At 57.6% G+C, this 8,492-nt stretch overlaps 1 long non-coding RNA gene across 1 annotated transcript; it reads left to right on the top strand.

Moving 5' to 3' along the window:
• The first annotated feature begins 1,571 nt into the window (after nt 1-1,571).
• On the top strand, nt 1,572-8,195 carry LOC309815673. Its single transcript, XR_014295916.1, has 3 exons — nt 1,572-1,707; nt 5,905-6,313; nt 8,148-8,195. It is a non-coding gene; the product is annotated as an uncharacterized lncRNA (long non-coding RNA).
• Nucleotides 8,196-8,492: the final 297 nt, after the last annotated feature.

Genomic DNA, 8,492 nt, shown 5'->3' with positions numbered 1-8,492 from the left:
CCATCCCTCTGGAAGCTTCTTTGGCTGCAGACCTCTTCGTTAAGTGGCTGTTTCTTTCGGAAAACTGGTGCTCCCGACGGGGACTTCTTGGTACTTTCCATCGCGGGCCAAAAGGAAAAAGCGCTTGAAGGACACCAGGGCCCTAATAAAGCAGGTGCAAGACGATCCTTCGTCTCCTGTGGCCTGGGGCGCGCGGAAGGGAGGAGAGGGCAGGGGCGCAGGGAACGGTCCCGGGCGGCCAGGCAGCCGCTGCACCCCCAGCCCCCGCCCCGGGGGAGGCGGGCTTCGGGGGCTCCAGATCCCCAAGCGCGTGTGCGGTGCGCGCGCCAGGGGTGGCGTCCGGCCGGCGCGCGAGGAGGTGGGGAGGCCCCTCCCGGGCCGCGCTGCCTGTCCCCACCTCAGCCCGGCGGCAGCTTCGGCTGCTCCCGTTAGATGGCGCTCGAGGCTTTCCGACCACTCGCGAAAGTGCGCCGGGCCGGGCACACAAAGCCCCGCGGGCCGGGGGGGGCGGGACGCAGCCTGCCGGCGAGGGCGCGCGAGGCCGACCCCACGGTGCCGCATGACCAGGACCGGGGCGCGAGCGGGGCGCGAGCGGGGCGCTCCCGCTGGGCCTCGGCTCGCTGGCCGCGGCCTCCGACCCTTCGCTCCTCCGCCCACTCGCGCTCGGTCCCGGGGCCCGGCCGCGCTCCGGGGACAGGAGCCGCGAGGCTGGGGCTCAGGCCGCGGGGGCCCTGGGGCCGGGGACGCGCCAGGTGGGAACCGGGGCGCAGACACGAGCCTCCAGACCGCGCCCGCCCGCTGCTCCCCGACTGGCCGCCCCGCTCTCCGCGAGCCCGGCCTCTGCTGTGCGGGGAAGCGGGCAGGTGCGGGGTCGGTTGTGTGTTTGAACCGTTCCGCTGCAATTGTGGTTTGGTACGAGGTTTAATAAACTTCGTGGGCGCTCGCGTTTCCAACAACACGGGGCAAACTTTCTTGCTGTCCCCGATGCGGGTGGAGCCCGGGTGAAGCTCAAGCAGTCTCCTTAAAAAAAAAAAAAGCTTCTGGGACTCTGGGGCGTAAAACGCGACGGCTAATTTCTAAGTAACTGTTCGGGGATCAGGGAGCGAGCTTTCCTTCCGCCACCAAGTTCGGCTCCCCTTCCACCCTCTCCAAGAAAAGTGACTTGATCACGCTCTCCCGTCCCTTAGGCTCCTCCTTATGTCGCCTGCGCGGGCCCCGCCGCGGAAAGGGGTGCGTCTCCCAGACCCGGAACACGCAGCAGCGAGACCTGCCTTTGTGCCTACACTTGGCTGTGAACTTTCCCGCGCGGTGGGTTCTCCTTTAAGAAAGTAGCGATCTCTATGAATATTTAATGCCGGGCGCGGGCCGGCGGGGCGGACGCGAGCCCCGCGCCCGGGTCCCCGCAGCCGCGACGGGGACCGGGGGCCGGTGGGCCGGGGGCGCGAGCCGGGCTGGGGCGCGCGGCCCGTCGCGCTCATTTCCTTAAGAAAGCGGGCGGCGCGGTCGGAGGGACGATTTTGGCCCCAGCCGCCTTCCCCCCCAGCCCCGCCCCGTACCCGGTTTTCTGCTACAAGCGGGCTCGGGAGCTCTGAGCCCCAAGTGTGCGCTCTTGTCTTTGATGGTATCGACCAAGTGCGGTTTCAAATGTTGCCCCGACTGAGGCCGGTTTCCTGTCTGTGTGCGCAGTGGATGGAAGGACCGCGCCGGGTGAGTCCAGAGCGCGGGGAGCGGGCAGCCGGCCCGGCGGCGGAGGGGGAGGGCCGCCCGGCAGAGGCAGGCCTCCGGCTGGCTGGGTTCTGAACTGGGGAGCCAGGTGGAAACGGAGACCCCGGCAGAGAGGAGCGTGTGTGTGTGAGTGGAGGCGGGGGATGGGGGGGTGATGAGGGACGAGGGGTCGCGAAGCCTGGCGCCCAGGAGGCCGCTGGTGGGAAGGTCTGGCGCGCCTCGCAGCCGTGTCCCTCTGCAAAGACCCGGGGCAACTTTCCCTCGCCGCCGCTGACCCTCTTCCTGCGAAGGAATAAAGTGAACTTGCTCAGATACTCGATTCCGCTGGCGGTTCAGTTCTTTCTGCTTTGGTATCGAGTTTCTTTTCCACCTTTCAGTGTGAACAGCCTTTGTGTCCTCAGTTCTAAGGTGTGCGTTTATGTATACATATATTCTATAGTGTGTATATATATTCTATCGTGTTTGTATATATATGAAATATATATGAAATAGTGTGTATATATATTCTATAGTGTGTGTGTGTATATATATATACACATATCTATGAAATCTCCTAGGTACTTTATGATCCCATCTGGATAAATTAAAACCCAGATCTGTAATGTTTATTCTTAGTTTACAAAAGGCAGGGAAAAAAATGTGTGAGACACATGTCTGCAAGTATATCAAAAGTACTTTCCCTTCTGCTGGAAAAAGTTGCCTGCAAATGGCTTCCCTTCACTGATCCTGGACCACCTCTACTCCTCCAGGAAGCTAAATCGGGTCATACCTAAAGCACCCATCAGCCCAAGCAATTAAGTGCCAATAATGACTATTAATGACGGTATTACTAATGGTGGGAGTTGAGGACGCCAGACCTGCTAAAGGTAATCAAGCTGTTTCAAAATTCTGCTACCCCAGATTTTTATAGCATTCCACCCCAGTAAAGGAGGTAAGAAGACGGATGAAGTTCTCAGAGAGTTCTCCAGTAGGTATCCCATGGTCAAAGCTGAATTTATTTCTTTCAGTAAAGTTGACTTCTATTTCTGGTAAATAACGGAGGCTTCACTCCTGGCTGTGTCAAGTTATGCGAAGTGTAATTGATGGTGGTGGTTATTTGGTTTGGATGCAGAATTTGGTCGTGGGGGGGGATTGGAAGGGAGGGTGTGTTCTCTCTCCAGTTATTCTGGTCATACTGAGAGCCCTGGAAGATTTTAAGAAACAAGTGTTTTAAATCTTCAGCTGGGCTCATGGACATTGGGAAGGCTGGGAGCTGAGGAAGTAAGGGCTGGTGAACTCAGGGAGCAAAGAAGAAATAAGGAACTTGGTCTGAAAAAAGATTTTCTTTTTGCTCATGGGTTCACATGGTTTTAGCCTGTCACAAGCTGAGTGACTGTTCAAGAGAAAAGGTTAGTGAGACTCATCTGTTGGTGTAAAGGCTACTGAGGCTGAAGATGGGTCACCAGCCCCCCTTGCCTTTCTTGACACCCCTTCTCACCCCAAACGGAAATCCAGGCTCAGCTCTGGGATGGGAGGAGGTGGCAGGGAGGGAGGGAGGGAGGGAGGGAATACATAGCCACTGGGAGTCCACAGTGAGAAGGGAGGGCAGCTTGCAGGGGCCCTGGCCAGCCACCATGACGCAGGCAGCCTCAGCCACGGGGCAGTCGGAGGTGTCGGGTCACCTCTGCTCATTCCCCAGCGTTCAGCCCTTCCGGCCAGCCTGTCAGGACACTGGGTGAGTTGGGGCGGTGAATGTGTTCAGGACATCTCCCCAGCACCTCGCTGGCTCCTGGTGGAAGCCAGAGCAGCAGCGCACATCTGGTTCTGATGTATTTACCAGGCTGGGATGGAAATGCCCAGGCTGCACGGCAGAAACCTGAGCTGCTTGCGACCAGTAAAGTCCTCTGCTAAGCAGCCTGAATGGTTGGATGGTTTCAGAGTGCTGGGTGGCCCCCGCTCTCCAGGTGAAGCACTTGACCCTACCCCATTCTGTTTTGTTAGAGTTAATTGCCTTGCAGTGAGGGTACCTCACACCTCAGCCAAGGAGTACAGCAGAGAAGGGGTCCTCCACAGGTAACTGGATGGTGCGGGGTCATCTTGGACACCTGACAAGTCCCCAAACCTCAGCTGAATGAAATGGACCTGGGGTATGCTCTTGCCAGTGGCTCCTTTTGCCTGGCTCAGGCTGTCAGCAGCCCACATAGGAGGCTGTAGTCCTGAGAGTCCTGCTACAGCTCCTTGGAGAGGGCAGCCGACCCCAGAGGCTTAACACGTCAGCTCCATACTCAACAACAAATTCCCTGCTGACCCTGAGAATCCCAGGAAAGAGGGGGCTAGAGGCTGGCACGCAGCTCCCGTAACTCGGGGCAGTCTGGGCCCTGCCCACCACTGAGTCTGGTGGCAGGGAGAGGGCCAGGGCTTGGGAACAGGGCTCTGAAAATCTGCTGTTCCGCTTCCTTGGGTCAGCTGCAGACAAGCCTGAGACTGCAAATACCTGTGAAGAGGGGAAGGCGTGGAGGCTAGAGCTGGCCCTGTGTCCTACCGGGGTTCTAGGGCCCTGGGAACCCTCCGAGGTGGCTGGGGGCAGAATACCAGAGGCCATTTGGTCCCTCGCCTTACCTTACAGAAGGCCCACATCATCAAGGTCTGAGAGGACTTGCTGTCCCAGGAAACGCGGGGTGGGGCGGATCTGGTGAGAATTGGAGGCGTTTCCTCAATTTACTTACACCTGGTTTGGAAATTGACATACAGAGGACAGCAAACACTTTACCCAGATAGGACCTCCGTGGTGTCAGAAAACTTCTCCCCACCTCCCCTGGGGATCCCGCTCACCCCCATTAAGTAGCCCAAACGCACTGTTCAAGATGTCAGGTTAGCTGGGGGAAGGAGTTTGATCCGTCCCCTCCACCCAAGTAAGTACAAATGAATTTTGTTCTCAAAAAGAAAACTTAGAGCTTGACACTTTCCCCAGCCAGATCCACCTAAGTTTCACCCAGGTCTCTAGTCAGCAACCGCAACACACCCCCACCTCTTTTTCCTTTCTTTGTGGCTTAAAGTTGCACTTCAGGAGGGTTTATATCATGTTGTTCATGTCAGCAAGCCTCCTTGTCTCCACTCCCACCCATCTCCCTGGATGGAATTGTAGCTGGAAACCACACAGACACAAGAAATTCTCTTTAAAATTTTCTGCTATTCTTCCCAACTAGAGGAGTTGACAAGACGCAGACACGTTAAGTTGCAGAAAATACAGTGGACTGATCAGCCAAAATGCATCTCATTTGCACTTGTATGTAGCCGGGGGTAGGAGCTAGTGTCACTCAGGCTGGGCTGACTGGCTGGAATTTCCGAGCAGGCCCCTCCGCAGGGGCCATTTGTGGGGTCGAAGCCCCGGCCCAGCCCAGGCCAGCAGGAGGGCGTAGTGGGAGGCGTCCGGAGGCCTGGCCCGAGGGCTGGAGCCACCTTCGGCAGACCTCCTGCTCTGGGCAGCTCGGGGGGCTGGGAGGCCTGGAGGGGTGGGTGCTGGCAGCTGGATGCCCAGGTCGTCAGCCATTCCCAAGGCCTCCCCCCACCCCGGGTTGAATTAAAGAAAGGAAACACCTCCGAGGAGAGTCACTGACCACATATTATACCCGCTTCTACCTCTCTCCCAAGGTTTTGTCCCCGTCACCCACTTTGTCCTCATCCACCCACGGGTGGAGGGACACCTCTGCCTGATGCGTTCCTCCACCTACTTCGGGTCCTGAACTCGGACCCTGAGCTTCTCGCTTCCCGCCTGTCTCACTGAACCCCACTCCTGGGCCTCCGAGTTCCCAGGGAAACCTGGGTAGTGCCCTGGGAGCCTTGGAACCCAGCGGGGGGCAGTTAGGGGGAAGGCACGGGTCTTTGAGGTGTTCCCGCTCTCCAGGCACCCACTCCCCTGCGCTGGTCGCAACTTTGCCCGACCCCGGGGCTAGGGCCCAACTTCTACCCACGTATTCCCACCCGGCAGGTGGCGGCCCGGGCTGCGCTGGGGCGCAGGGTCACCGCTAGGGCTCGGTGGCGGCGGCGTGCGGGCCGCGGGGTGCTGGGGCCGGGGAACTGGGCGCAGGGCCTTTCCCAAGGCCTAGGCCTTGGGAAAGGCCCACCTGTCTCCGTGAGCGCCCCAGCAGCGCGTCCTGGAGGCGTCCTCAACACCGCGTCCCGCTTGCTTTCCTTGCCTAGGCCCTGGTGACTCAGACGCCGCCAACCCCACGAGCTCCCTTCTCCAGCGCTCGGCTCTGGCCAGGCGGGGAGACAGGGAGGCGTGCGCAGTGCTCCAGGCCTCACCGCCGGGCACCCAGGCACGGCCGGGCATCCAGGCACCGTCGGGCACCCTGGCACCGCCGGGCCGGACTGCAGCCCACCACTTTGCCGGGGCCAACCGGGGTCGACGCGTGTTGCCCAACGGGACCAGCGCCTCACCGGGCCGCCGGGGGACCAGCCACGCGCCCTCGCTCGCGGCGGAGCGCGGGGCCGAGGCTGCGACGCCGGGCAGCCAGCCCCGCACCAGTGACAGCCCGGGCACGTCCGCGGAGCCCGGGGGGCCGATCAACGGACTCTCCGTCCCGGGAGCTGGGGACACGCCTGTAAGGTGTGTGATGCTTTAAAGATCCTTGGTACTACTTTTGCGCGAAGCCTTTGTTCCAGCTTTGTCAGCTTGCGCGCCTTCGGCAGCTCCCCCTCCCGGGCCCTTCCATCCCCATCACCCCCCCGCCCCCCCAACCCCTGCAGAGAGGGCCTGGCGCAGGGAACCTGCCCGGACCAACTGCCCCGCTCCAGATCCTCTCCTGCAAAATGCTTGTCCCTCGGTTACATCTCCCCTTCGCGCTTGGGGCAAATGAACACGGTTTGCACCGCCTTCGCCTTTGGGGCGAGGTTCTCCCAGAACAGGCTTTCTGAATGTGACCTCGGGCTGCGGCGGCGGCGGCGGCCTCCTGCTGCTGGTGAAAGAGCAGCTCCCCAGCCACAGGCCGGGGCGACCGGGGTACGCACAGCAGGGCCATGGGTAGGGGGTAACCTGCCCTCCCACGGTAAGGATTTGAGGACGAAAAGAGCAGGTTAAGGATAACACGGCCGTGAACTAACTTGACTCCTACTGGCAACAGGGCCACCAGGGCCCGGTATTCCTGGGTAGGGTGGCCCTCTCCCAGCCCCCAAATTAGGTACAACTCCTCCTTTAGCTAAAGTACAGCTAGATGCAGGGTGTTTAAAGGATACTCTGGTAAACAGGATGTGCAGATAATGACTGTTCCCATACACATAGGCTTGCATGCATCGTCGTATGTGGCCACACATTTCCCATTTCTCCCTAGTGTTTTTAAAGTAAAGCTATTTAATTTGTCTTCATTCCTTCTTGCTAGGCCTTTATGCCTGCACATAGACATTTGGAGAAAGATCAAGTGTGAGCACCTCTCCCCGCAGAAAGTTCTGTATGTTATGTAACACACTCACACAGGGATTCCTCGGGTTACCAATTTGCTCCCAATCAGCCAGCACTTGGCTTTCTGGCTGGGGTAGGGGTGTCAGGGTGATGCAAATGGATGTGGCGGCTTCGCTGGGGGGAGGCGCTTTTCTTCCCCCTTCTTGAAGCCCCAGTTCAAGGCCCAGGAACAAAGGGAGATGTAACTGATCTGTCCTTTGGTCTCTCTCCCTTCACTTCCACCCCGCTCACCTGCAGACCTGCAGGCCCTCCTCCTTGATAAATAGAGGAAAGCCTGTGAGTTCAGGTACACAAGTAAGTAGTGCTGAGCTGCGAGGCCCCCCCACTGAAAATCAAAAACCCCATTTTAGGTGTGCCTTGAGTCCCCACCACCTCCTCTCCCCCAGATGTCACTGGACCCAAGGCTATTTGCTTAGCCTCCCTATCTTGTTAAAAACATCCAGGACAACTATTAAATAGTTCCTGGAAGAGTTAAAGACCTCTCTCAGGTTTGAAACGGTTTTTTAAAGCCCTGTTTGGAAGAAATCTTGGAGAAGTGCAAAGCATAATCAGTAGGATGGCCCGAGCAAGTTTGAAAGATTTCTCCCCCAAAACGTTAACTAAAAAGAGTTTGTAGGTGTTGTTTTCTTCACTGATGGGTGTTTCCCTGTTGTAACCTACAGATTCTCAAGACCAAGCTAGTAAGACATTTAGTTTCATTTTGTTAGTTTCTGGGTGATACTATACTTTCCGATTAGACCTAATTTATTTATTTATTTTTAAAACTCTGCTGGAGAGTTTTCAACCTTGGAAATGTGAATGAAGAACAGACTCTCCCTCCGAGATGCTTACATGGGCAGAATGGAAGGACCCTGCCTGGCTCCCTTCACACCTGGAAGTTGCCCTGCCTGAACCTAGGTGGACTGAGGCTGACAGGTTTGGGCACCTTTTATTTCAGTGCTGGCGCAAGGCGAGCTCTTTGAAATGAGTATCTATTCTATTTCAGAGTGCAGTGTCCCAGTCGGCTAAATGGGCTTGTCTTCTGCCAGGAGGGACACAGTCCTGCAGGACAGAACGAATGTTGGATCTCCCAGGAAGCTCTTCGTCAAAACATCCCTCGCCCTTTTTTGTTTTTGAATTAAAAGATGTGTTTGCTTTCCTCTCAGTGTTCGTCCCGTTATTTTGTAGCTACAACCATGAAATGTGGAAAACAGTTATTCTTTTTTGTCCTCTGTAAATGTCTCCTTTGGGGACCTCGGGAAGCTCCAAACCTACCTCAGGTGTGTCCTGTGCTTTTGATGTTTACTCACTACTCACTGGGGCACCCAGAGACTCACACTAGGTTCTCCCT

This window comes from Mesoplodon mirus, assembly GCF_964341445.2.
Source record: "Mesoplodon mirus genome assembly, chromosome: 14".
NCBI classification, from domain to species: Eukaryota; Metazoa; Chordata; class Mammalia; order Artiodactyla; family Ziphiidae; genus Mesoplodon; species Mesoplodon mirus.
The sequence above is the reverse complement of the archived record's forward strand: the minus strand, read 5'-3'. Positions and strand labels throughout refer to the sequence as shown.